The sequence below is a fragment of the Saccopteryx leptura genome, chromosome 5 (assembly GCF_036850995.1).
Source record: "Saccopteryx leptura isolate mSacLep1 chromosome 5, mSacLep1_pri_phased_curated, whole genome shotgun sequence".
NCBI lineage: Eukaryota > Metazoa > Chordata > Mammalia > Chiroptera > Emballonuridae > Saccopteryx > Saccopteryx leptura.
This window is the reverse complement of record NC_089507.1, coordinates 44,615,677-44,641,674: the sequence shown is the minus strand read 5'-3', so window position 1 is coordinate 44,641,674 and position 25,998 is coordinate 44,615,677. Positions and strand designations below refer to the sequence as shown.

At 39.8% G+C, this 25,998-nt stretch overlaps 1 protein-coding gene across 5 annotated transcripts in view; it reads right to left on the bottom strand.

The window, feature by feature from the left end:
* ADGRL3 (adhesion G protein-coupled receptor L3) overlaps positions 1-15,223 on the bottom strand; it is an 838,394-nt gene extending 823,171 nt beyond the window's left edge. For all 5 annotated transcript variants that reach the window (XM_066386326.1, XM_066386327.1, XM_066386329.1 and 2 more), the window contains exon 1: positions 13,806-15,223. The gene's annotated coding sequence lies outside the window, so the exon portion shown is untranslated. The remainder of the gene's footprint in view (positions 1-13,805) is intronic.
* Positions 15,224-25,998: the final 10,775 nt, after the last annotated feature.

Genomic DNA, 25,998 nt, shown 5'->3' with positions numbered 1-25,998 from the left:
AATAAAAATCATTTAATGTAAAACTAAATACAAGTTAGTCCTTAAACCTTAAAATACTATGTAATATGCCCTGGCCGGTTGCCTCAGTGGTAGAGTGTCAGCCTGGCAGCAGGAGTCCCGGGTTCGATCCCTGGCCAGGGCACACAGGAGAAGTGCCCATCTGCTTCTCCACCCATCCTCTCTTTCCTGTCTCTCTCTTCCCCTCCTGCAGCCGAGGCTCCATTGGAGCAAAGATGGCCCGGGCACTGAGGATGGCTCTGTGGCCTCTGCCTCAGGCGCTAGAATGGCTCTGGTTGCAACAGAGCAACACCCCAGATGGGCAGAGCATTGCACCCTGGTGGGCATGCCGGTGGATCCCGGTCGGGCGCATACAGGAGTCTGTCTGACTGCCTCCCCGTTTCCTACTTCAGAAAAATACACACACAAAAAAATACTATGTAATAATTTTATGTAAGTAAATTCAATCATGAACAAAATGGGAAACAGTGAGTGTTTGATATTCAATGTATACACATCTATTTGATAAATGAAGAGAAACTATAATTGTCTTAATCTAAGATAACTGTACCATGGACCCAAAACTCTGGGTATAAAATTTACTTGATCTCTAAACATAAGGAAAAGAAAGCTGAAATAAGAAACTATATATATAAAATCCTATAATCATGTATCCTCAAAGAAAAGAAAAACCTCATCAGTACCCTTAATAGCAGAGAAATATAATGTAGAGAATAATGACAAAGTTTATTAGAATCTTAATGTTTTTTAAAGAATGTAAAATAACTTGATGTCAATTTCTTTCTAAACCCTCACAAAAATAAGGCTAGCCTGTTTGATCCTGTTTAAATATGCTATTACCATATTCAGTACTGTGTAATAGCTCTTTAAGAAGAATATAACATAATTTTTTTTATATTATCAGCTATCCATTAGGTTAAGATTCTTGAAAAGATAAACTTCCAAGCAGAAACATTCTATGATAGTGAGCTTTACCATTTCATTTTCTCTCATGGCTGTTTTAGAGAGAAAGCACTCCAGTTCTATGCCCTATTTACAAAACAAACTAAAGAAGCTGTATGATAAATGTGATATAGCTACATAGTGGCAATGCCATGCCTGAAATCATAAATGGGAACACTTAAGGAAAAGACAGAAATTCCTCGAAAGAAGGCAGCAGAGGCTATAAACCAGTCATGTCACTTTGGGCAAGTTACCACAGTTCTTGAGAACTTAATTATACTTTTATTATTATTATGGTAAGAAAACTTAACATGAGATTTACCTTCTTATCTTAACAGAGTTACAAGTGTACAATACTGATAACTACTGGAACAGTATTATACAGCAGATTTCTAGAAAGTACTATCTTGCATTAATGAAACTTTACATCCCTTGATTAGCAAGTGGAAAAATTTTAAAATATTTTTAATTTTTTTTAAATGAGAGTTTAAGTGTGTGCCTTTTAAGATGCCTTCAATGCCTTTATTATTCCACATGCAGGTACAGAACAATCTTCAATGTCACTTGAATTTATCTTGCAACAGTAACTGCAAAACTACTTTCTCATTCAATTGTTTCTTCTATGTCCATAAAGCACATTCATTCAGTTATAGACTCTTTATTAATCAAGTATTAAACTGTCCTATAAATATGTTCTGATGCAGATTTAAAGAAAATATAGAGGCCCTGGCCGGTTGGCTCAGTGGTAGAGCGTTGGCCTGGCGTGCAGAAGTCCCAGGTTCGATTCCCGGCCAGGGCATACAGGAGAAGCGCCCATCTGCTTCTCCACCCCTCCCCCTCTCTTTCCTCTCTGTCTCTCTCTTCCCCTCCTGCAGCGAGGCTCCATTGGAGCAAAGATGACCCGGGCGCTGGGGATGGCTCCTTGGCCTCTGCCCCAGGCGCTAGAGTGGCTCTGGTCGCGACAGAGCCACGCCCCTGAGGGGCAGAGCGTCGCCCCCTGGTGGGCATGCCGGGTGGATCCAGGTCGGGCGCATGCGGGAGTCTGTCTGTCTATCCCCGTTTCCAGCTTCAGGAAAAAAAACAAAGAAAAGAAAAAGAAAATATAGACCTGGAAGTAAGAATAGGCTTCCATTCTGAATGATGGAAATATACCTTAAATATATGTCTTCATGTTTGGAAGCAGAAGTCACAAAGATGCTGTTTAAAATAGAATTGTTAAGTCTCTCCAGCAAAAAGAAACAACTAATGAAATCAAATTCAGTAGGTACTGCATTACTGTAAAAATGATAAAAGTCACATTATACACCTACAGCTTTTTTTTCTCCATTTGACTTACAAGACACCTTACTAGACAAATTCTCCATTTGACATACTCCATTTTACCTTTTATACTTAAATTGCATAACTGCCCAAACAAAGCCCACTGATTTTCTTGTTCCATAAGAGCTTAAATAAAGAACTTTAAGTTCATGGTTTAGATGAACTTACGAGATAAGAGGCTCATTCAGAGCAGAAACCTAAAATATGAAAGTTTATGGGGACCTAAAGTGGATGATGGACTTCTTGATTCTTCACAGATCAGTTTCATTGTGCAGTTTTGTTTTAATATTATGGCAAAATCAAAGACATTAGGCAACGTCCCATTTAAATTTCATTTTTTATTACTACTTTACTGTTTCAGCTTTTATATATTTATATATATGTTAGAATTCTTAAGAATTACTAAACCATTAGTAAGTTACTAATTTTTATTAATTAAACTTAATGGAGAGTTAGAATTCTTAAAATTTTCCAAGAAGTTAGGAGAACCAGTTATACACAGAGGACAATAATGTGCATGAATCACTGTAACCAAGTAGTTAAAGTCAAACTAATTATTTACTCTTGTCCCAGTAACTGCACTTCAAGGAATCTGTGCTACAGAAATCACCAGAGGATGGACCAAACTGTACATTACTCATCCTTGCAAAATATGACAAGTCACATGAATAAAGAAAGGTTAAGTAAATCACAGTATATCCACACGATAAAATAGTTTACAATGTTAAAAAATGCTTTCAAAAAAATAATAGTATAGTAAAATTTTAACCTCATTATCACAAAAACAAACACAAGAACATAAAATACATGGGTAAAATACATGTATAACCATTTTTTTTTTAAACAGGGACAGAGAGAGAGAGGGATAAACAGACAGGAACGAAGAGAGATGAGAAGCACCAATCATCAGTTTCTCGTTGCAACACCTTAGTTGTTCATTGATTGCTTTCTCATATGTGCCTTGACCACGGGCCTTCAGCAGACGGAGTAACCCCTTGCTGGAGCCAGCGACCTTGGGTCCAAGTTGGTGAGCTTTTTGCTCAAACCACATGAGCCCGCGCTCAAGCTGGCGACCTTGGTGTCTCAAACTTGGGTCCTTCCATACCCCAGTCTGATGCTCTATCCACTGTGTCACCGCCTGGTCAGGACATGTAGAACCAATTTAAAAATATGTATGAACTCATTTCTGTGAACAATGCAATGCAAGGTACCACTTTATTATGATATATTGGATGATTTCTGTTTTGGTAAGTGTATATCTATATTTCACAATTATTCAACAGGAACACATACTACAATCATAAAAAAAACACTATTAAATTATGATCATTCAAATGCAGAACAAGCTGCACAGAAGAGAATGAATGGGAATCAAAATTCAGTGATTAGTAGCACTCAATTAGAATCAAAGAACATGCATAACTGATACATATTAGGATAATAGCAGAAATTCCAGGATAACATCTACCAGCCTGAAAGACAGTAAAGCAAGAAAGGAAGTAACACAGAAAGATTAGTAACACAAAGCAGATGGACCAGCATGCTATCCTTTAACAATGATACTATGAGTCCCTCATACAGATAGTTCATTCATTTGTAATAAAGTAGGTTAAGTTCACATTTATAAATCTAATGTTTCCCTTCATACCCCATTACGTTTTTGTTGTTGTTCTATCTCAACACTCCTATATTCAAGGAGGAAAATACACATACGTACCACTGTAATCTCACTATCATCCATTATTCAAGAAAGGTCTCATTGAATAAATGTCTGCTCAGAGGCTCTAAGCAAATTTCATTTCTGAACACTACTGTCGGCAGCCCAGCGGGCTGTTTCACCATGATAAGATCACACATTTAATCAAATGCACCTAAAAAAGAAATACTCGCAAAGTTTGCTTAATAATGTCAAACATAAAAATAGATTGTTGACAGCCTACTAATTTTTAGTGCTTTTTGTTTTTCAAGAATTTTCAATAATAAGGAAGGTACATGGGAGCTCCTCTAATGAAGAATTCTTCTAACCTTTAAAAATGCACCAAATTACCTTGTGTGTTACTATTTATATTGCGTTGATACTTAAAGAAACAACAACAATGCTATTTTCTGTTTTGAATACAGGAAAATAAAAAACAATAAATTCTGGAGGTTTCTCAAATTATACAGATAATACCTCTAAAGCACCAGTTTACTTCAGCTGATAGAGTGTCAGAATAAAACACTACCCAGACTCTAGATTTTGTAATAATCTAGATAGATTCATATCTACAAACACATTTTTTTCTGCTTTTACTATATTTGCATTCATTTTGTGCTGCACTTATTCTTATAAGTTTCTGTTTCTTTAGTTTCTTCTGGGATAACTTTTTCTTCTGTGCAACATCCACTCCTGATTTAGGAACAATTTATTCCTTTTCAGTAAGGACCATCATAATGTGGCTGGTGGAGCTCTCTCATGATTTAATTCAAACATGAGCTCTATTTTATGGCCAGTGATATATCTTGGGGGTTTTGTTCACTCAGTGTCTAAAAAGTTCACATTTAAACCTGTATGATCAGCATTCATCTCTGCATTTTTAAGCATGAGTAGCAAAAACTCAGCATTCTGTGTGCCACCCATCCTTTGTCCAGTGCCCGTTTGGCATTGTGCAATAATAGCAACTCCATCATTGTGTGATGGAATGGCAAGTGTTGCTTACGTAAATGACATCTTTTAGATATTTGGTGGCTTTTCAGATATGCACAGCCTCTTTGATAACAGACAGTTTCATAGGTGCTTTGGAATCTGAAGATCTGGATCTCTTGATGTGCATGTTTCTGATAAGTTTTCTGAATCAAGTGAGTAAGAAACCATTTTCCAAAATCACTTTGGCTGCATAAAGGAAAAGAGTAAACTCATTTTTAATGTTTTTCCTAACCAATTCTCTCAATGCCTGGTATGTCTCCATTACAAAGGATCATTGTAGTGGACACTCAGGTTTTATCAATTCCTCTGCCTTTTTCTGTGGACAAGATCCCCTCTTTAACTGAGTCTTTCCTTCAAGTTGTCTGTCCATCCACAGAGGAACTGCAATATCCTTTATGACTCCTCTACGCTGTGATAATAGATTGAACTAAAACTGGGTACCTAATTCCAATTTTGATGAAAGGGAAAGAATCCACAGAAAAGGAAAAGTGCGTAAGGACATGCAACTGGAGAAGAATCCTAGTGGTATTCAAGATGCTATTTTTTTTCTGGTACCTAGGTAAACCTGTATCCTTCACCAAGATTGTTTAGGTAAGAAAAATAAAGTAATCATTTGGCCTAATCCTAGTTGGATTTTTTTTTAAATAAAGAATTACCCCCAATCTACTAAATCTTGTAAGGTAAATTTAAGTCCATATGACAAATAAGATGATGCAGCATTCTGGAATGACTATAAAATAATATTTACTGTCATACATAAAAATTATACAAACTTAAAATGAAATTTAACTGAAAATGTCTAACATTCCAAAAATGATGTATATTATTATAAAAGAAAATGGTTGTTTTAGGTCTTCTTCCAAAGTCAACTACAGTTAGTAATATGATTAAAACTCAATAAATTCAACAGTTAAAGTCAATATAAAGAATCAAGTCTAGATATACACATGCCTCAAGTTAACACAAAACTATTTCTCTATAGACTATTTGTCCACTCACTGAAGTCAAGATCAGTATTCTGATTCAAGGTTCAGACAACCACCATCAGCCATTGGCAAATCAAGAACACTAAAAATTGGAAAAAAATAGACAAAAATATAAACCAGTTGAGCCCTTCCATTCTTGACAGAAATAAAATCTCATACAAAAGATGACCATTAGGACTAATTCCTCTTACCCAAAAGAATTTGGAAGAGGTTTGAGGAAAGGAAAAGAGGGAAAAAAACAAACCAAAACAAAACAAGAGACTGTTGAAAGCCTCTTACAGGGTCAGCTGTCAATGGAATGTATTTTAGTATTCAGGTTACCCACCCATGCAGAACATCAAAAACTGGGCTTGAGTCTCTCCCCTATTCTCACAGGCTCAGGCTACTGTGGAGTTGCTGGGGCTGTCTTGAATAGTAACACACTCTGCCTCTGTGGGACACATAAACATCAACACAAACTGATCAAACAGAAGGGGGTGTCCTTTCTACTTGACTTTCGTTTTCTTCAATCATACTTTAAAAACACTTAAGTCTGGTACAATTTAGTAAGTCAGTTGTCCAATGAGCAGCTTATTTTTTTATTTCTTCTTACCACCTACCATGTTGTACACTCTTTTCCTCTTTCCCTTTTAACATAAATGTTGGATAACAATAGGGACAAGTCATGCATTTTAGTAACTTCTCTTATGGGCAATTGTTACTGAAAGACACATTGTTAATTCTAATATTAGGTCTTATTTATGACCCTTTCCCCACCTGTAGTCTTAAAAGCAACTTTGGGTTCTAAGTTTTAAGAGTTCATCTGCACTTATAACACTCTTATAAAGACATAAATTTTGGGATTATAAATCTTTTAAAAGTATTGGAATCCTTAAATCTTAAAAGTTTATAATGATTTGGTGACGACATCATAGAAAATTCTGATGCAGTTAAAACTTAAGGAGCTGCTGATGCCATGTGAAAAGATGATCAGAAGTTTAATTTAAATGACTTACATTAATTTGCTACTTCCATTTTATACTTGATTTAAAGTCAATCTTCAGACACAGCACTTGGTGGCTGTCAAAAATATCTTCCTGTCAGTATTATGATTTTTGGTAGGGAATTAGTAACAGAGCATAACATTTTAAGATTAAGATTAAGAGCCTAGAAATAGGTACTTAACAAAAGATTAAAAAAAGAGAAAAGGAAAAGCATAAGAAAGACAAAAGACATGAAACATTTCTCAACTGCTTAAGAAAATGCTATTAATTTTCATAGCTCATTAAAAACTCTTCAATTAAGAAAATATTTGATTAGCTAAATTTTCTTAATAATCGCAATGAAGAACATCTCTAATACTACTATGACCAGTAAGGACAGGTCCAATTCATTAAATGCTCAATCTTTCAGGTACTTTTCTATTTACTTCCTATTCCTCACTCCAAACCAGCAATGTAGATATCATTACCGTTATTTTACAGATAGAGATGACTGAGTTAGAGAGTTATGGAACTGGTATTATATCAAGTTCCTCTCATTCTGAAGGCCATTTCTGAGAAGTTCATAATTAGGAACAGCACCCAGTTACATCCTTCTGAAGAGTTTAATTTTGTTTTTACAACTGTAAATTAGGATTAACCACAGTGCTGGAATAGATTAAGTGCTGTGGTACTAATTTCGTTATGACAGGTATAAGTGAAGTATTTAGCCATGGAAATACATACATACATATATGTATAAAATTTATAAATATATTTATTTAGTTTTCAAATAGACGCTAAAGTGCCATTCAAAAGTATTACAGTTCATCTTTAAAGTTAAGTATCTAATAAAGCAAATCCTAAAGTGGGAGCTTTTGTTACTCATTAGGCATATAACTATTCACAAACAAACTGAACTAGGGTATGTAATTACCCCATGGATCCTTTTCCCTAAAAATAGTCTGTTGTGATGCTTAGCTAGTGATTAACTGACTAAGAGTTTAGTGAGTCCTCTTGATATCACCTCAGAAAAGTGATTTCCTCCCTAATAATCCCCAAGACATATAAATATTCAATTAGGGTCTTTGAAATCTAGTTTTAATTGGGCATTCATACTTTACCCAACTGATAACTTAGCCCAAGCTAAGAAAGATTATTTTATTAATTTATAGTATTAAAAACAACCCCAAAACTCTTCGTGTGTTTTAAATTGGGAGGGTAAAATAAAGACAAGATTATCTTTTACATGACATTTTCAAATTTAATAGTGTTTTAAGACCTAAAGCAATGAGGTGAAACCACCACATATCTGAGTCATATGGGGAGTAGATTAATGTTTCCTGGGGCCCTCGTGAGACTTAGTAAATGATAATAATGACAGCAACAAACAGTTGCATATGTATTATGTGTCTAGAACTCGTTCAAGCATTTTGCATGTATTTTCCCATAAAATCTTCACAACAACCTATGAATTAGGTGCAACTGTTATACCCATTAAAACACATCAGGAAATTGAGGCATAGAGAGATCTGGTATCTTGCCCAAAGTCATATAATTTACCAAACCTAGGCAAACACATCGCCAAGTCCATTCTCTCCACCACCACGCCATTCTGCTTCTCCAGATAGCAAAATGTCAAGTCCTGGGCCCAGATTTTCATTTTCCCCGTTAGCTCCTTTGCTACTGTCAGAGTTCAGGCTAGAGACCCAGTAGCTTCAAAGTTTCAGTTTCACTAACTGGAGACTAAAACAGTTAAAGACATGGTTTCTGCATTGCAACGAAAATAATAAAAATATCAAATAAGTAATTAAATTTCCAGCCCGACTGTATCTTTTGAAAACTGAACAATCCACTTGTTTTCCCATCCTAGGCGGCTCCTTATATGGTTAAATGGGCAAAACTTGGGAGTGAAGGAGGCGGATCTTTAACAAGTCAGTATCAGCAGTTCTCAGATTCTCTGGACCCCAGACCTATTCACATGTTTAAAAATTGATTACCTAAAGCAACTTTGGATTCTGTTGGAAATAACTATCAATATTTATGTGTTCATAGTTAAACTGGGAAAAATTTAAACACAACCACACGTGTCATATGCCATCAGAACAATGATGTCATCACATATCAAGTACCTTCTGGAAAACGCCACTGCACACTTGTTAAAGTATGAGAATGAACAGCAAATAACAACATAGTGTTATTATGACAATGTTTTCTCTTAACAGACCTGAAAAGGTTTTAAGAACCCACAGGTTTCCCCAGAACCCAAACTGAGAAGAGGGACAGTCTGCTCTACAAAGTAACAGACAGAAAACAAAAGTTTTACCAGACAGAAATATTCAATTGGCTAATTTATTTTTCCATTCCATAGAAAACGTTCACGATAACTAAGATAACCACCAACAATATTCCATTTAAATTATTGAAAAACATGGACCAAATATTAACATCTTCTAATATACATAGTCACTCTTATAAAGACATTTGCATTCTTGTTTGCGGTATGAACAAAACAAATTACTAAGATCCATAGAATCTGTCAGAAACAAATATAGGAAGACGTCTCCCCTTTTACCCACTCCCTAATACAGGAAAGAAGTTCGATTAATCCAGAGTAAAACAGCTAGTTTTTAAAATATATTTTATATACTGCTCACAAAAATTAGGGGATCTTTCAAAATGAATATGAAGCGATAAAAAATCCCCTAATTTTTATAAGCAGTTATTTGTAAATACATGAAAAACACTTCACAATTTTAAGGGAAAAAATTACACCTGGCTACTTATGCAATAGATTTAATTTAATTGGACCACATGGATACTCACACCAGGGAAATGCCATTAAATGGTTGGGGAAATATACACATTTTAGGCCTCATAATTGCTATCACGAGGCATACTTACCTACTTTCTCAAATTGACCAACAAACACCAATATCAAAATCAGAATGAACAAAAAATCTGAGTTTTTCTCCCCACTGATGAACAACTTCCTAACCACATACCCACACACCCACACATAAACACACAGATAACAAAAGGGAAATTTCACAGAGACCTTGCTCATATTTGAATGTTTTACATTTTATTATAAAATAGGGTATTCTGTAAGGAAATTCATTTGCATAAAAGACAAGACATAAATGCAATAGTAATCTAAGCATAAATATGTCCTTCAAGGCAAACAAATGCTAAATTACAATACAACTTATGTCTATGTGAGCAAGTACATATTTTGAATGTAATGCAAATCTCAGAATCAAAGGGAAAATAATTATTTGCAAAATTTAAGGAAAGAGCATCTCCCTCTAGGTCCAACTTTGCTAGCCATTCATAACATGCTAAATGAAGACTGCATAGCATTTCTCAAACTCACTCTTCATTCTTAAATACAAAAATCACAACCAGTTCTCCTGAATTCTAGGGAAAAATGCCCCCGTTTCTAACAGTAACTGTCACTCCTACTTGGCAGCCCTTTTAAAAGACAGTATCAACCAGCAGTTAAAGTGGTCCAAATGAATCTGAAAAACAATTCAATTTAGCGTTACGTCTGTTATTTGACTAACTTCAATCCTTTTGACTTTATAACCTTTTCAAAATTTCCTATTTAGGATTTCCTTGACTATGGTTCACCAAGAAATCAAAGGTAAATCAAGTTCATCAAAATTTTGCCTTTACTAATTACCAGAAACAATGTCAGGCACAGTAGCTGGAGCCAGTAAATCTCATACTATTATTTCTGTGAAAAGGAATATCTAAATCTCCCAAAATGTAAGAAGATCGTTATTTTAATAATCATGTCTAAAAGATCGCTCATTCATGTTTTGAAGAGAGCTCTCAATCTGAAGGATAATCAGACCAAGCAACTTAAAATGAGACATCAAAAGCATTTACCCATCAGGCAAATCACATGTTGGGTTACCACTCTTCAGGCCAGGGATGCCTGATGCAACCTAGCATATCTAGCTGAAGAATTTAAATAGTTTACATAAATCTCTATACTAATCATTCCTTGTACTCCAAGTTCATAGAAACAGTCCAGTTAACCATATACACCAATGGAGCAGGTTACTGGCTAGTCAGTGATAAAGAAGTGCTATGGAATGGCATTCAAGCACTCTGACACGTTCACCTTCAGCTCAAGACAGCACAATACCCTGACAGACACAGTTCTAATGACATCAGGACCTGTGGAATGTATGACTGCTAGGAAACATGCTGCTAGGAAACAAAGAACAGATCTGAGCAGATCTTCTAATGGAAGGTTTTGGAATCATGGCGATTAGATCTAAAATGAGAGAACAAGTATTCTTTAATCTTCAGAAATATTTGCAAGTGTAAAGACTTTAACACATACCCTCTAGAAATGAAACAAAGATAGGAAGCTGGATTTTCAGGAGTTAAATCTCAATTCTCTAAATTTTCTTTTCAGATGACCACCACTAGCCATATCGCATAAAATATAACAATCAAAATCTGGCATCAATGATTCTGTATTCCTTGTTTTTTTTTCTTTGCTACCTAAGCTTTTTCAAGAAGTCAAGATCTCAAAAAGGAAGAAATCTGGAAATCATAGTAGCTAGAAACAGAGTACCCTTTTACATTTACAGTACTATAGTTTTAAAAGGAAACAGAACATAGCCACTTACAACAAACACCAAAGCAGTCATAGCTAATCTACAACTAAGGAATTTAATCTTTTAATTACTGAAACTAAAAAGCAGTTTCAACTTTTCACAACTATTTATCTTTGTACGTTTTTAACCTTTGCTTTTGGCTTTAAAAAAAATGATAGTGGAACAAAGCTAAGAGATTTTCAATGCAAATATCCTTTTAACTTCTACACAAATTATCTGAAAACCTCTTTTCATAATAACTATAAAAGAACTGACAATTCTATCTGTAATCCACATATAGACAAACGGGACACTAGGAACTCCAGGTCATTTAGTACCATTACAGCTGAAATATGTACCAGAGAAATCTGGCTAAATACTGTTTAATCTCATAGGGAAATAAAGAACATCCTCCAAACAAAACATTACCAAAGAAATGATTCTTTGTAGATTTTAAAATGGCATTCTTTAACTAGGTTTCTAGCCCATATGACACTAAATTAGCAGAGCGCCTATTTGCTTCAAAGCAAAACACAGAAGGCAATTTTTCCTTCCTGCCAGGGTCTATGCGTCTCCTCATTTCCCCAGCATCTGGCTGGAAGGATGTAAAATCAGAGGTGCGAGAAGGCTTATACTTCCTAATGGTTAATCCACCCAGGAAAGTAAACACAACAGACAGCACTAGGTTCGGGTGTGAAGGAGACTGTGGCAGGGCTGCTTACACCGTTGTTTACAACGTGCTCTAACTACCGCAGGCAGGATCACACACAGACACGGGGAGGAGACACCCAGAGGTGGCTCGCATGCCTCGAGTTCGCCCAATTGCTATGATATCTCTGGCCATAAATAAAGCAGCGCATGTTTCTATCCGAGTGAGGGCAGTGGCCAGAAAATTCCAGGGACCAGGGGTTAGGCTGGATTCACCCGGTTATTTCAATCTGCTGGAGAGATGACTACACTATCCCTTCCTTGGTCCTCATCAGGGCCAATCTGGGGTGCGACCGGCGCTGCGCCAGGGACTCTCACGCGCCGCACGCATCCCGTAGAGGTGCTCCTCGCTGGGGAAAGGGGACACTGTGAGGCTTCCCATAAAACCTATGTCCCCTCCCCCGGCCTCCTCAAACCAGATTTTCCAGTTAAGCGGATCCCAGGCGACTTCGATAAGCAAGCTCTGCTCAAGTAGCACCAGATCTGCCGTCCCCGCAAATACCTCCCGGCCGTCCCCAGAGCGCACGAACACGCACACACAGGCACGCACACGCCGCGCCGCTGCCAACTCACCCGGGTAGGGAAGTCGCCCCCCGTACACACCCTCCCACCAATACTGCTGGGGGGGGGGGCTGCCAAGCATAGCTTCCCCTGCTTCAGGGGCGAGGGGCGCAGTGGCACCCTCTATCCGAGGCAGCCTGGAGCTTCCCCTTCTCCCGCGAGAAGCTCCGGAGCGCCCGCCCTCCTACCTGTAACTCAGCAGACCGCGGCCAGCAATACTCTGCCCGCCTCGCTCCTGCGCCCCGGCCACCCGAATTCCTGCAACAGCCACCTCCAAACCCATCCAACCCGTGCCCACTCCCAACACCGCGCCGCCGTGGGCCACCCAAGAAAGTGGCACCTTTCTCCAATCAAACCGCCTAACAAAGCCTGAGCAAGCAGGTATAAAGCAAACTGCCGTGAAGGGGACACAACGCGCGGGGTGCAGGGAAGCAGCCCGGCTCCACGACTCAGGGGCGCAACCTGGGCACACGGGGCCACCCCAGACGGTCCAGGCAAGTGTCTGCGGAAGATCGCGGTAGGCTCACCACCCCTCGTCCCCATCACCCAGGAGCCCGGCTCCTCACCCGATGTCTATTGGTCCTCCAGCCTGCTCCCGCCGCCAGAGGCACCGGCTCGGGGCAGGAGAAGAGAAGGCGCCCCCTGGTCTGCTTTCAGCCCCCTCCGGAGGATGACACTGGGGTGAGAGGGGAGGGAAAATTCCCGGGATGGAAACCGTTCGTACACCCCAGCGTGCTGGACTGCGAATGCACCGGGTCTGCTCTCCCCTCATCCCGCTCGGCCGCCAAATCGCCCAAGAACTGGAAAAACCTCCACCCGGTGCCAAACCCCGGCGCCCACCAGCCAAGAGGCTCCCTTCCCTCCCCGCATCGCAACCGGATGAGTGCGTGTGCGGGCGACTGTGTGAGTGGAAGGGCGAGTGCGAGTGAATCCGCACCCTTCCCCCTCCCCGGCTGCCCGCCCCGCGGACGCCGGCCACCACTATTAGGAAGTAAGAAGAATAAATTACCTTTCGTAAGCGCCGGTCCCTGAGATCGTCCCATCAGTTGCTCAACAACCTGCAGCCGGGTGCAGTTTCCACAATCCAGCCATGGAGCCCCGGGCAAAGGACTAACCGGCCCCAGCAGACACCCCCACCACACTCGGCAAAGAATGATAACCAAAGCGCAGAAGAAGGCAGCAGGAGGGTAAAAACCCCAGCCAGGGAAACAACAAAAAGTCTCTCCTTTCCCCTTTCTTCTGCTTACAAAGCCATGGAGAAAGGAGAGGAAGGGGGTAAAAATAAAGAGAACCAAATGCTTGTCTTCCTTTACGTTCCTTGGCTTCACACACACCGAGGGGGTAAAAACGGAGCCAAGAGAGAGGAGGGTTCAAATGTCTCTCCCAGTCCACAGTTGCACAACTTCGGAGTCAAGCTCTGTCTCCAGCAGCAGCCGAGGGACCCCAGCGGCAGCTATTAACATGCGGCAGTCATAGCCGAGGCTGCTTCTCCTCCTGCTGCTGCTGCCGCTTATGAAAAGACGCTGCTGAAGAGACCAAAAATCTTCCACCATCCCCCCCCAGCCGATCTTTATATCCAGTTCTCCCACCCCACCCCCTTCTCTTTCTTTTTCTTCTTCTTCGTCGTCCTCCCTTTTCGGTCTGGGAGCGGGAGCGATGGAATAGGTAGGGGGAACCGCGAGGGCCAGGGGTGGCTTCTTCGCCAAACCCTCCTCCTCCTCCTTCTCCTTCTCCACTCGAGGTTCTCTCCCCGCCGAGGGTCGCTTTTCGCTCGCGCAACCTGCGCCAAGAGCCGGAGCGAGAGCCACGCAAACTCCTTCCCGGGTGCACAGGGGGGGCGCGCGGGCGGAGCGGGCGCCCAGCCGACGAGGGCTGCGTCCCGGGGGCCGCGGAGCCTCGAGTCCGGGGGTTAGCTGATTAGCTCGCCCGCCGGGCCGGGCAGCTGCGGGCATGTGGGTGCTTCATTGCGCGGCCCCGGGCTCCGCGCCGCCGCCTCTTCTGTTCTTTCTCTTCTTGGACTAGCCGAGAACGAGCCAGGCTCTGGCGCTCTCCAGACACGCACACTCACACACGCGCACACACGAGAGAGCTCCTGCCAAAGCAAACCGTGCAACCCGCGCGCGCGCACACCGGAGAAGGAGGACGGAGGCAAAAAGAGAAGAAAGAAAGGGGAGGGGGCGAGTCACAGGCGGCAGCAGCAGCAGCTGCGGGAGCGGAGGCAACAAGCAGCAGTCCGGGAAAAGCCAGCAGCGGCGGGGGCGCCCACCCGGACCAGCGGCAGTATCTGCATCCCCGCTCCTGGGAACTGGGGCAAGCGTTGCCGGACAAGCCGGCGACCGGGCGACGCTCCGAAAGCCGGTCCGGGCGCGGGCGCGCCGGGGCCGTGCAGCCTGCGCTCGGCGGGTGCAGCCGGGGCCGGAGCCAAGGCCAGAATGAACCGCGGGCGGGCGAGCTCCGCGAGCGCCTGGAGCCGGGGAGGGGGCTCGCGCCGGAGAAAGGGGTGGCAGGCAAAACCCGGATCTGGAGTAAACTCGGGCTCCGCCGCACGGGCTCCACCTAGCAGCTCGGCAAACGGTTGGAGGTGGGAAAAGGAGAGGGCTGCTGCTACAAGAGGCTTCCCTTTCAGGGTTTATCAAACAAAGGGTACCCCTCCTGGCAGCTTTGAGGCATCTCTCTCTCTCTCTCTCTCTCTCTCTCTCTCTCTCTCTCTCTCTCTCTCTCTCTCTCCCTCTTTCTTTTTCTTTCTCCCTCCTCCCCCATGTCTTTCTCTCCTCATCTTCCTCGCCTTCTCCCACTATCTCTTCCTCTTCCATTCCACCCCAGGTGAGTAAACTGAATCAGATTAAAAGTCCTGCCAGTTCTCTTTTTCCAGGTGCAAATTATTCCATTTTTTTTCATTATGCAGGTACGAGTCCCTCATGCGTTTTCTGCCTTTGGTCCACTTTACATTCCAAAAACTTATCCCAACGTACAAATTCATAGCAGACTTTAGTAGCTTTCTCTGATAATCAGATGTAAGGACTTCATGATTTTCTTTCACAACATAAGTAAAAATGATCATAATGCATATAGAAAGGTGTCGGCTTCGAAGTAATGCCTTCTGATAGAAGAAAAGTCTGCTCAAGTTAATTGAGCGACCTTGGTGAATTACTGAACCCCTCTGGCCTTCTTTGTAAGTGAGAGGGTGAAATCGGTAATTTCTAAGTCCTTTTCCTGCTCTACAATTTCATGGATTGAAATGGCTAAGGTGTTACTTTCTATATCAGTAAACTCTAGTTATGGTTATGAGAAAAACTAAAATTTATTATATGCATCCAACAAGCACATTGTATCCAAATTGTATTGATGTATATATTCAAAATGATCTAATACCCTTCCAGAGCTCTTAGGGAGGTAACTTCAACTTCAGCATATCTGAAGAACCCAAAACCTCATTAGAATTAACAGACCATACCCAATACAAATGACTATCAAAATCTCATTCATTCTTCGGAGCTCAATTCCAGTGCCAAGTCCTCCAAGAAGCCTTTCTCGCCAACCCCAATCAATATAATCACTCCTTCCTTAGTAGTCCACAGAACTTTGGTGCTATCTCTACAATAACATCTACAGGTATTTCATTCTACCATTTTTCTTTCTTTCTTTCTTTCTTTTTTTAGTAATTGATTATTTATATGCCTCCTCAGATTATAAGATCTTCCCTGAATGCACCTTTCAAGTGCAAATCATTGCTCTAACATCATTTTACTCTGTATCCACAGTGCTTTGCACATTGCTATTCCTGTTTTAAATAGTGGGAGTGGAGTTAATGATATTGTTGAATTCTGACCAACTAGATTTTCACAGGCTCGAATTAGAGTATTTGAATTTGCCTAATATAGAGCATCCACGAACTCTCCTGAGTACTTAAAGAAAATACAAACTGACATCTGGAGTCACTTGTTGCCTTAATAATTTTGGAAAGAGGGGACTCTAGCCAATGTGACAAGAGGCTCTTATTTATAAAGGAGGCACAATGGAAACAACTGAATTCATCTTCCAAATGGATATATGAAGAAAATCACAAAATAATAGAATGTAGAATTAAAGGTACTAACTATATAGATAGTAAGTGTTATTACAGGTAGCAACTGAAATATAACCAGTACCCAGATGCCCATTTTTAGGGTCAACCTTATCACAACTTGACAGGGCTGGAGGGATATGGAAAAGGAATGAAAATTCAAAATGGAATTAATATACTTATCAAAATATCTAACATACTAACTGAAAACTCATCATATTAAGTAAAATAAATAAATATAGAATTTAAGTTAAATAAGTAATTAAAAGTACTCACCAAAGAAGAGTTAACCACAAATAAGAAAAAAAAAAAAAAAAAGATGAGTAGGTGGGGGCAAAAAAAATTGATGATTAAAGAACAGCAAGGAGAAAAAAAAATGGGTTGTCTATATGATTTAATCAAATATTAAGATAGCAATTTTTACAGCAGCTATTTGTATTTGGGCCTCAAATTTCATACTTTCAAGTAGTTTTTAATCTGATGACCACAGTCTTTGATAATTAAGATAGAAAGTATCCCAATTTATTGCCTGTAAATTCTCTTGCCAATATTTTCCTAAAGTGAACCTTCCACGGAAATAAATTCAAGTAAATACTGTGCACTCTTTGCTACAAAACTATAATTAACACCTTTTTTCTCAGGGACAAGATAGCATTACAGATATTTGAGCGAAGATGCTATTGTGCTTGATAGCTTTGTCAAGGAGAGTGGTTTTGAAAAAGGTGACTCTGCTGGCTTTAACTCCATTAAAACTGAAAAAGAAAATTATTATCTGCCGAATGGGAACGAACTCCCCCAAATTAAAAAACAAAACAAAACTGAATTTGCAATCAAATAGGATTACCAAACTTTAAATGTTTTAATAGCTATCAAAATTTTCTAACCAAAGGACTCTTTTCAAATTAAAAGAAGTACACTAAAACCTCCAACGGTGTGAAAGAATAGGAGCATAGATCGCCTAGTCACAAAGTAAATACAAATGTCTGATAAATGTAAGGAAATATGTTCTGCCTATACAAGTCCAATACATAAAAAGATATACAATCACCAGATCATTCACATTTCACATTTCACCCATGAAATTAGCTAAAAAGTAACAGTACCCTAGTAATAAACTCTATGTTGAGAAAGGTATGCCACAGTGACACACTTCTGAAAAAAAAATCGACAACATGTATCAACTGCCTTATAGAATATATATGTCATTAATTCATTGTTTCTATTTACAGCTACCACTTCTACATTAAAACAACAACAGAGGTCTGGACAAGGATTTTGTACAATGACGTACGTCTCAGTCATAACTTAGGTAACAGGATTGAGTATGTAAGGTATGTAGATATTCATAGTGATCTTGTTTTTTCCAACTCAGTAAAAGCCTTCTTATCTAATAGGAGTTGGTAGTTATTCAGTTAATGGGGGAAAAAGTTGGTTAAGGCAAAAAAAAAATTTTTTAAGTGACTCAAACATTCAATATTAACTAGGATTTATTTTGGCCTCAAGCAACAGAAACACAAAATAATGATAACCTAAAAAAGAAGTTTATCTCTTTTTCAAGTGAAAGTCTAGCAACTGGTGATCCAGGGCTATTGAGGCCCTCCAAAACATCCCAAAGTGAAAGGGACACCTTCTTTATCTTCTGGCTCAGCTTCGTATGGCTTTGATTCTCAATTCCATTTCCAGCAATCATAACTACACTGCAGAGCAAAAGATGCAAAGGAGGAAGAGAAAAGCATTCTCACATTTGAGGACATTTTTCTTTCTTTTTTTATTTTTAAAGTGAGAGAGGCAGAGAGAGAGAGAGAGAGAGGGACAGACAGACAGAAAGAAAGAGAAATGAGAAACTTCAACTCATACTTGCAGCATGTTGTTCATTGATATGTTTTTCATGTGTGCCTTGGGGGCGGGGAGCTCCAGCTGAGCCAGTGACCCCTTGCTCAAGCCAGCAACCTTGGACTCAAGCCAGTGACCTTTTAGGCTCAAGCCAGAGACCACAGAGTCATGTCTATGATCCCACGCGCAAGCCGGTGATCCCTCACTCAAGCTGAGGTGCCCACACTCAAGCCAGCAACCTCAGGGTTTAGAACCTAGGTCCTCAGCATCCCAGGCTGATGTTGGATCCGCTGTGCTCCTGCCTGGTCAGGCACGAGGACAGTTTTCTAATGTTGCACATCCCATTTCCCCTCTCATTCATCCTCAGAAACAGTGAGATGGTAACACTCAGCTACAAGGTTAATGGGAAAGTTTGGTTATTCCAGGAAGTCATGTGTCCAAAACAAAATCAGAATTTGTTTTCATGGTTTAGCTCTTTCTCAGCCCATGACTTAATATCATGTATCACCTTGCACTGAGCTTGCATATGTTAGGTTTTCAGTACCCAAATAATAGCTAATGCAAACACTAGTCATTGCCATCTCCTCATGAAATGACCTTTAGTCAGATGTAAATGTTCACAAGATTTCTAATTACTGAGCTTTTTTCATCAAGAAAAATACTCTCCATACCCAATCGAGTATCAGAAGTTATCTTTAATGCTACTGGGCTGACAAATCAAGGTAATAAGGATTAAGTCACATCTGCAAAGCAGGCAGTAAAAAACAGTACTCAGAACCCAGTATGCTTCTCCTTCTGATTCTCTCCTTCTTCCCCTCTCTCAGCCAGTGACTTGATTGGTTCCATGTCTGCCCTGGGCGCTGAAGATGGGTGCTGAGGATGTCTGGGTTGGTCTGAGGCATCAGCTTGATTAATTGGAGCATCGGCCCCAGACATGGTTGCAGTATGAATCCCAGTTGGGGTGCATGCAGGAGTCTGTCTCACTATCTCTTCTCCTCTCACTTAAAAAAATAAAAAAAGTAAAGAATCCACTATGCCATAGCATAATTAGAATTCTAAAGGGTCTTGGGTTCACTAGAATAATGACTCAAATATAGATTATATAGACTATCAGAACATATTTGACCTCCCTACGGAATAGCTTATTTCTAAGAATTACCCAGAATATACCTCAAGGACCATTTATAAAGATTGTAAAATGTTATCCAGATATTACCCTCGCTAATCTGTTATTGCCTATTGCTTTCTTGCTTCAAGCAATTCACCCTTAATTCTTTTTCAATCCAAAAGAGGATCTGTCTATTCTGTATTCGTGTGTGTGTGTGTTTGTGTGTGTGTGTGTGACAGTGAGAGAAGAGAGAGGGACAGATAGAGATAGACAGACAGAAAGGGAGAGAGATGAGAAGCATCAATTCTTTGTTGTGGCTCCTTAGTTGTTCATTGATTGCTTTCTCATATGTGCCTTGACCAGGGGGCTACAGCAGACCAAGTGACCCCTTGCTCAAGCCAGAGCCCTTGGGCTCAAGCTGGTGACCTCGGGGTCTCAAACCTGGATCCTCTGCATCCCAGTCTGACTCTCTATCCACTGCGCCACCACCTGATCAGGCTATTCCGTATTCTTAATGGCCTGGAAGCTTATCTATAGATCTCGATAAGGTGAATCTAGGTGTGTGTGTGTGTGTGTGTGTGTGTGTGTGTGTGTGTGTGTGTGTGTGTGTATGTGTGTGTGTGTATATATATATATATATATATATATATATATATATATGTTTTAAAACAGCTTCTCCTAACTAAGTGGTTAACTTTCCTCACATCCTGACATTCTTCTGCCCAGTGGAAGAGTCTCTCTTAAACTTTTTATCCTAATGTCTCTAATGTTTGTATATATGATGGCAGTACTGAATGACTGTGAAAAGAACAAGCTTCATCTTCTTTCTTTTTTCCCAGCAACTTTTCCAGTTTTGTCTCAGATCCACAATTAAATTACCTTGTATAACTCAAAATTAAGTTGAGCACCAAATGCTTTCAGCCACTTACTATAAATGCTAGTGAATGGACATGGGCTTTTACAGAAGTACTCAGCACTCATGTAGACATAGTGGACATACAAGCATCACATCACAGTGTCTAGATTCTAGTCTCTATAAATATGAAAATTTTAAAAAACCCAACACTTTTCTTCAAGTCTCCCTCTTATAACGGCAAATGTGCTTATACTTTACAAGTGAAAATATTATGGTCAGTTAGAGATAGTCAATAATGACTGTTATAGATTGGAAAAGAAGGAAATAGACTATATTTTCCTCTGTAAATTATTGTCATTCTGCTGGGCTCTGCTCCTCAGTCCTGCTCTCCTTTAAGACTATACAAGATACCAGCCTAACCAAGCAGTGGTGCAGTGGATCGAGCAGTGAATAGACCATTGGCTTGGGACACTGAGGATCCAGGTTCCAAACTCCGAGGTTGCAGGCTTGAGCGCAGGCTCATTTGGCTTGAGCATGGAATCATAGACATGATGACCCCATGCCACAACTATGAATTGATGCTTCTCACCTCTCTCCTTTCCTGTCTGTCTTTCCCTCTCCTTCCCCCTCTCAAAAACAAACAAACGAACAAAGGAATAAAAAAAAACCCACTACAGATACCGATAGAAGAGTGATACCTGACTCATAACTACTTCCCCTTTTCTGAGACTGGTTCCTAAACACGCATGTATGAGACAGCTTTGTTCTCTTTGGCCTTGCCCTTGGCTGTGGTTGATTGGCCCAGGTAAGGGTAGTTGACCCAAACTTGGCTAATCAGAATCCTTCCCCAGTATTTTTCAGACTATACTATGCAAAAGCTCTCCTTACATCCTGGTGGTGGAAGAAGCTCAGTAGCCATTCATGGCCATATTTTCTGCCACATGAGACTATCGAAACCTGACTTGGTGCAATATTTTACTGAAAAATGCAATCAGATTTTAAAAACACTACTAGCCTTCATCAGAAAACTCTTTTCTTTTGCATTTATACCTAAACTCCCAAGAAAGCTGTGGTATGGCCCTCTTCCCCTGCTATATTAACTCAAGAATCAGAGGAAGTTTACTCCAGATGGGAGGCATAGACTATTCTATCATCAGTAAAATTTGCTTTGAGCTAGCAAACAGACGTGAACAGAATGCTAAGCTGAGGAAAGAAGCATAAAATACATGCACAGACAAGAACCTTGATGAAATACAGAGAGATATCTTGGGTGGCTTTTTGGACCCCGGTTCTGTTTCTTTCCTGAGATCCAACTACATTTCTGTGCTTACTTTCTGTAAAACAGCCCTGGTGTTACAAGGCATTCTCCTTTTTGAGGAAGCCAGGATGACTTTGTAGTAGTTATCAATAGGGTTTGTCTGGTCATTTATCTCTTCCTACATCTGGAAAAGGCAGGCCTTCTCATCGGATGTCCTTTTTGTCTTCACTATATATATCAATAATGATCTATCCATAGTGGTAGTGTCCAACCCACATAGGGAAGGGGAATGATGCCGCCCAAATTAAATAGAGTAACCAGCTTTGCCCCAGTGATGTGTTATAGGTGGCCAGATAAATTAAGCCAAGCTAGCCAGACTTATTTCCTGCAATATTTTTTATATGAACATTGGCATGTAGATATTTTACCACCTATTCTAGTGTGTTTTCAATTGGGAATGGTGTGAATCTGAAGTATATATGTAGGTATTTATTTCCAAACTGTCTTTCAGGGATTTAACATACAGAAAAATAGAATAATATTCTCCCAAATCATCTCACAAAATGGTGAAAAGATTAAACATATACACGCACACAGCTTTGTGTATTTTAACTTATCAATACTAGATACAAATAAGATATATTGGTTATACATATGTGAAGTGTCATGAAATGAATGTGCAACTTTAGACTGCACAACTTATACTAAGGAATTCATATTGTGCTTCTAATTCTTTAATGGTTAGGATAATCCCAGATCAGGACTCTGGACTGGAGTTGGGAGAGCTGGTATATTGGTATTTGTTCCTTTCAGACTAATAAAGATTCCTCTATCTTTATAAAACACAGGGCTTTCAAGGGTTCACTGGGCATACCATGGGGAACAGAGAAAAGGAATGATTTCTTAGCATTTTATGGACCTATGAGGTTCTTCTCACTTCCCCTCAGATTCCATTCATAAGAACTCAGTCATACAGCCATACTTAACTATAAAGGAGGCTGGCAATGTAGTATAGATCTGGGCCCAGGAAGTAACTGATGTGAGTTTTATAAACAAACATACTCTCTTGGTGGTTCAGAGGTAATGAAGTATGAAAGAATATACAGAAGTGTGTAGCCCAATCCTGCCACATAATTGAAATAATATTTAGGCTCTGTGATGTGATACGAAGAGCTCAGGACATGAATTCAGAAGACCATATATTCAGTCTTGTCTTTATCATTAAATTATATTGTGTTTTGGGCAAGTCACTTGATATTTCTAGTCTTTATTTCCCCCATCAGTGAATTTAGCATGGTAAAATATCTGCCCTTCCTACATGAGAAATTTATTGTAGCCACTAAATTAAGTATATTATAAATTTAGGGTGCTTTTCAAATGAAAATCCTTGTTAGGACATACTCCCACACAACTACACCTTTTACACACACATAATTCCATGTGTTATACTCTAATTCCCATGTTATCCCACACTGAATTTCTCCTCTATAAATATAGTATCTTCTTTTAGGGATGCTGTGAAGGACCTTGCAAATTACTTCTCCCCAGGACCAAAGTATTCATTTCCAGTGCTTAAGGAATGTAAACTGCTCACAGATGAGTTCCTCAAGTATTTCCCTCCCTCTGCTGAAGGAGTCTTCTTACTCAAGATTAGGCACCCTCCCTGGGAGTCAGCCCACATCCAATACCTGTGATCACAAGGTACTGACAGTAGGTCCATCTCCTTCTGGATGACCCTGAAGGACATGCCTAGGCTCAGTGAGCCCCCTCTGGATTGCCTGAGGGCTCTGCTTCACTTTCATTTCTCTACTTTTCCTCAGGTCTGAGTCCCTCATTTCCCCACCTCCTCAGGCCCACCTGTGTTGTTCCTGAGAGCACTCTGGGATAAACCTATTTACAATTCTCTGCCTTGAAATCTGCCTTAACGACCTCCTAGTTTCTACTCATGACCCTGCCGGAATTTATTTCCAGCACTCAGCCAGAAAGATGTTGTTAGAACAAAGTGACTGTGTTTAATTTTTAGAGCTACTGTAACAAAGTACCACAAACTGGGTGGCTTAAAACAGCAGAGATCTATTTTCTCACAGTTGTGCTAGAAGTTGGAAATCAAGATGTCAGAAGAGTTATGCCTCCTCTGCGACTTTGAATAGAATCCTTCCTTGCCTCTCCTTAGTTTCCGATGGTGGCTGTCAATCATCAGTTTGCAACTACATCACTCCGAATTCAGCCTCTGCCATCAGTGGCATTCTCCCGTGTGTCTCTTTTCTTATAAGGACATTGGACATATTGGATTAGGACCCACCCTAATAACCCCAACTTAACTTGATTATATTTACAAAGACCCTATTTCTAAATAAGGTCATATTTGTAGGTTCGTGGGGTTAGGACAGCAACATAACTCTTGGAGTACACAATTCAACTCATAACAATGACCCTACCCCAAATCCTCCAGCTGCTCCTTACATCACTCAGAGTAAACCTGAAGAGTCCCGCAAAGCACTCTCCAGTCTACCCGGCAGCTCCATGGCCTGATCTTCAGCTCCTCTCCTCCAGATCACTTTGCTGCAGTCATAATAACCCCATTGCTTTTCCTGCCTCATGCCAGTCACTCCCCTATCCCAGGCTTTGCATTTGCTTAGCTTTGCCCCTAGAACACTCTTCACCTAGAGACCCACGTGGCTCTTTGCCTAACCCCCCATTTTATGCACAAATTTTGCTTCTCAGTGATGCTTTCTCTAACACTGTTTAAAATCACGAACAACCTTATCTCACACTCTATCGCACCTCCTTTTTTTTTTTCTCTACGGAACTTATCACCTTCTAATAAACCATATAATTTCCTTATTCATTGTGTTTATTACAGATCTACAATATGGCTTCTGTGATCGCAAGGTACTTTTGCCTTCATGGGCCTCTTCTTCCTTTAAAAAATATTTAAAATGATATTTTTATGGTTGCATTTGCATAGAGAAAAACATAATTCAGATAGATTCATTACTATAAAGTTCATATTTTCCTTCAGGTTTTAAAAAAAATTAAAACATTTCTGTAGGCCCTTAGAAGTATTGTGGATCTTAGGCCTTATGCATAATAATAAGTTGCACCTAGTTCATAACTGTCTCCCCAGCAGAATGTAGGCTCTTGCAGGATAAGGACTTTTGTCTTTTTTGTTCATTGATATTTCTTCAGCAAGTAAATAGGGCCTGGCATATAGTAATGTTCAATAAATATTTTTTGAACACACGAATGGCTGAAAAATAATTTTAATTTTTCATTGGAATTTTATCTCTTAATAAAACAGGTTTGTATGGCCTAGAATGCTCTGTCATTTCCACTTCAACACTTAAAACTTCAAGAGCAATTCTGTAATAGGTTAACCAACCTTTGAACTAACCGTAGGACTCCAGCCATGCACAACTCTTGGGAAGCATGGTTCCCAAGCTTATAATAAGCTGGTGGTAAGTGAGCTAGAGGAATTGCTTTTCTGTAGCCCATCTTGACACCCTGGAAAGTTCTATGATTGGACAGGAAGTTATTACAAATATTATGAGAAACATTGTTTTTTAATTAAAAAATACTTTCATAAACAATTATAAGAAAAAATGTTACTAATACTTTGAGATAAAGCATAATATTGAAATACTTCTAAGTAACAAAATAAATTAGAAAATCACCTTAAAATACTTTTATGGAACTAAACTAATGTGGTTGCCACATTACAGAATATTTTTTTAATGAAAAAAAATGTTAAACTCTATGAAAGTTGGTGGGTCTCAGGTGGTAGAGCAAGGATAAGAGAAGGACTAAATTTGATTTGTATTTATTAGAAAAGGCAAGATCAGACCTTCAATTTGATTTGGGAAAACTGAAATGAAACTTGCAGGGGTATAAATATTGCTTATTTTGTACTGAAGAATCATAGTACTTAGGAATTTCTTAGGATAAAATGTGACCATTGAAACTCTTTCTAGAGAAAATGTAATCTTATGGGAGGCAAACATCATACCATATAACTTTATGGTTGTTTTCTTACCCTTTCCGGAGCTGCTGTGGAATTTGCTATTTGTTCTGCCTTCAACAGTCT